The following is a 3,991-nucleotide window of genomic DNA, read 5'->3' as shown; positions in this document are numbered from 1 at the left end:
CATTAAATAAGCATATATACAAACAAGTTATCACCGATTAACAAGAAAGAGTAAAGAAATTACCTAAAAGCATAAATATTATATCATAATTACTCATCATCATCCTCATTATTATCTTCATATTTTTCATTCCTTTCTGAATCATCTTCATCAGTGAAATATTCTTCTTCTCCCTCTTCCTCTTCTTCTTCAACTTCCTCTTTATCTTCTTTTTCTTCATCATCAATGGTGCCTTCAACATATGCATCAACCTCCTCAAATAAGCTCTCATTGTCTCATAAATTTTCAATGGGCTTATTATCATTTATTATATTAACTTGAGACATCTCCTTATCTTGAAAAGCAAGCTCCAAAGTGTGGTCATTATCTACTCGACCTCTTGGTCTTGTCTTGATGACCACCCACCAATCTACCTTATCTCTTATCTTCCCAAGACAAGATAAATAATACACTTGCACCACATGTTGGGAAAGAATGAATAAATCAAACTTTGGATACCTTCTATGATGTCGAATCTCCACAGTATCATATTGTTTTTGCACTTTTATCCCCTGATTTATGATAGGATTAGACCATTCATAGTAAAATATCACCACTCTTTTATCATCTTGTTCGGGATACGGTAACTCCACCATCTCCTTAAGAATACCATAGAAATCACTTTTACTCTCGCCATGTCCTTTGACCTTAACACACATTCTACTATTGATTGTTTTTTTGCCCTGACTATATGCATGTGTGTAGAATTTGAATCCACCAACGAAATACATGGGCCATATTTTTACCATTCTCATGGGATCCCAGACTAAGTTATTCAAGTGTTGATTTCATATCATACTACATGGATTGTGCACCTAATCATAAATTGCAAAAACAATATATTAGACTTATGTTTCACATGAACAAATAATTTTTATTTGCACAAGCAGGAGTTAAAGCTTACATAATCTTTGAACCATGATGCAAATGAAACCTCAATCCATGCATCTACCTGAGCATCACTAAGACATCCTGGTGTGGAAGCATGCACATACTGCATAAATATACTAAAATATCATGTTGTATTAGTTTTGTTGGATTCATTGATTGAGGATAAAGTTTTGTGTGGAGTTAAGAAGGATGTGATACTCACTCAAGATATGACTTCACTTCATCATAGTTTAACAATATGTGTAATGTTGCAGTAGTAAGCTCTGCATTAGTCAAATATCGAGTTCTATACTGACCATATGGGCGGCCAAACTGACTAAATATTAAAAGAGTTGGTTGCCACCTTATTTTATACTCTTCCCTATCATCATTTCATTTGCTCCAATGCCCATGGCATGTACGTGAGGCTCAAAATTATGAATAGAAGTAAGATGTCTCCTATGCTAAGTATGCCTCACATATAGAGCCTTCAATGTGAGCTTTATTCTTAACTATTTTTTTCAATTTATTAAGGAACCTAAGAACATAGCATTGTATGTTAGCACATGTGATATGAGAGATTATGTGGATAAGGATTTGAAACAAATACAAAAATATTATTCTTTACCTCTCAAAGGGATACATTTATTTATACTGAATGGGTCCACCTACTCGTACTTCATATGGTAGGTGAATAGGTAAATATTTCATTATCAAAGAAACTAGATGAAAATATACGTTCCAACTTACACAAGATGATAGGAATATTATATTCCATTGGCACTAAATCCTCCTCCCATAGCACAGTTGAGCATAAGTCTCTAAAGAATATACTCAACTCGATAAGAGACTTCCATATTGGTTCTGGTAATGCAATAAATGCAATGGGCAACAAATGTTTAATAAACATGTGGCAATCATGACTCTTCATCCCAAATAACTTACCTTCATTCATATCTACACATCTATCTAGATTTGAAGTATATCCATCAAGCATTTTCAACCCTCTTATCTATTTACAAACAACTCTTTTTTGGTCTAGTGTGAAGCTAAAATTAGCTTTTGATTTCACCACCTTCTCATTAAGTAACTTATAGAGCTCTAAATCTCGCCGCCTACAATACTCTTTTAAGTCCATTCTTGCTTTAACATTGTCCTTTATTTTATTTTTTACATCCACAACAGTGTTAATGACATTATCCAACATATTTTTTTCTATGTGCATGACATCTAAGTTGTGTCAGATTAAATTCGTCTTCCAATATGGTAATTCCTACAATATGCTCTGTTTCATCCACTTTCTCTATATCTACAAAATTTACATAAGCCAGCTTCAGTTATTTTGGGATATCCATGAACTTTTCTTCATACTGGGTCCCTTGTTAATTTGAGAAGAGGCTCTGATCTATCAACTTTGTTTTTTCAGAAGGCATCCTTATTTCTTCTGAATACATGATCAACAGGCAAGGACTGACGATCGATGACAATCAAATCATATATTTTTATCCCCATGCTTTAAGCGGAAAGCCTTCATTCTCTCCATACAATAAGGACATGCTAATTTTTTAATTGTACTCCACCCTGACAACATGCCATATGCCGGAAAATCATTGATTGTCCATATTAAGGCAGCCTTCATGAGAAAATTTTGTTTCCTTGAAATGTCATAAGTAACTACACCCTCGTTTCATAGAACTTTTAATTTATCCATCAATAATTGCAAATACACATCTATTATGATCTTCGGATTATGCAGTCCATGAATGAGCAACGTTAAAAATATACACGGAGTGGTTATACACATATCAAGAGGTAGATTGTAAGGCATAATAATTACCGGCTAACAGGAGTACGATGAAGCAGGTAGACTATATGGAGTAAAGCTATTAGTACATAACCTAAGTGAACATTTCTTGGCTTTAATGCAAACTTAGGATATGTACCATGCTTCTCTATTTGATGGATGGCACAAAACACCCTATTCTTGTCTATTCTCATAATATTATCTCATGTGTCTAGCTGACATATTCGAGGCATAAAGCCGCTTAAGTCTAGGGATGAGTGGCAAATAATGCATCCTCTTGTAAGGTACTTGTCTATGATTCTCACTTCCCATCCTACTTAGTTTGTATCGAGGATGACCATAAAACTTGCAATCAGTTAAAGACTTGTCATCCTTATAAGACAACAAACACCCATTGAAGCAACAGTCTATTTTTTTAGTATATAGGCCAAGCTTCGAAACTAATTTCTTTATCTTATAGAAGTCAAGAGGGCTTAGGTTATCGAAAGGGCTTATCTCTTTCGCAAGCCCCACAAATTGATTAAAATAATATTAAGACACATTGTTATCCGACTTGATGCTCATCATTCTAATCGCAACTGACAACTTTGAGTGTGATTAGTACAACCTAACCATAGCAGTTGTTGTACTACATGCAATATCTCATAAAATCTTTCAGCCTTCATATTTGAAGGCTCCTCCACATAATTTGGGGCATCCCTATTTTGATGAGCATCCACATTGCTATTATAAACATCTCCAAAATTTGGCCCAATAGCATCAAAAATCATGGCTTTGTATCTACTAGTTTGCTTATTATTGCCCAATTGACTACAATTAGGAGCACAAATTGAGCAGTACTTGAACCAACAAACTATGTTTGATCAACATCATAATTCACAATTGGTTCATATTCTCCATGTTTTGTCTAATACTAGTAGTCAGGTTTGAAATCTTTTTTATAAAAATGTACCTTCACTTTCTTTACAGTCAAGTATTTTATATTTTTGTACTTGAAATAAGGACATCTAATTTTTTCCTCACTCAAAAATATAGGTTGTTGGCATTCAAAGTGAATAATCCATTCCGCCCCCACTAGAAACTCATCTGTATAACCTTTTCGGTTCGGCAAAAGTCTATTATATATCCAACTATGATAATAACGAATGTCTATATTCTGCCAAAAATATTACACATAAGTTTATCAACAACAAACATATAAAATATGATAAAAATAAGATAATAAGCATAGTGTTCTAACTTCCAAGGAAGAACAATTTAACTTTCATAAAAGTGAAG

The 3,991-nt window shown here is 33.7% G+C and overlaps 1 pseudogene; it reads right to left on the bottom strand.

The window, feature by feature from the left end:
* Nucleotides 1–1,533: 1,533 nt before the first annotated feature.
* On the bottom strand, nucleotides 1,534–3,483 carry LOC140859305 (uncharacterized; annotated as a pseudogene).
* Nucleotides 3,484–3,991: the final 508 nt, after the last annotated feature.

The sequence above is a fragment of the Elaeis guineensis genome, chromosome 7, assembly GCF_000442705.2.
Source record: "Elaeis guineensis isolate ETL-2024a chromosome 7, EG11, whole genome shotgun sequence".
Taxonomy (NCBI): domain Eukaryota; kingdom Viridiplantae; phylum Streptophyta; class Magnoliopsida; order Arecales; family Arecaceae; genus Elaeis; species Elaeis guineensis.
The sequence above is the reverse complement of the archived record's forward strand: the minus strand, read 5'-3'. Positions and strand labels throughout refer to the sequence as shown.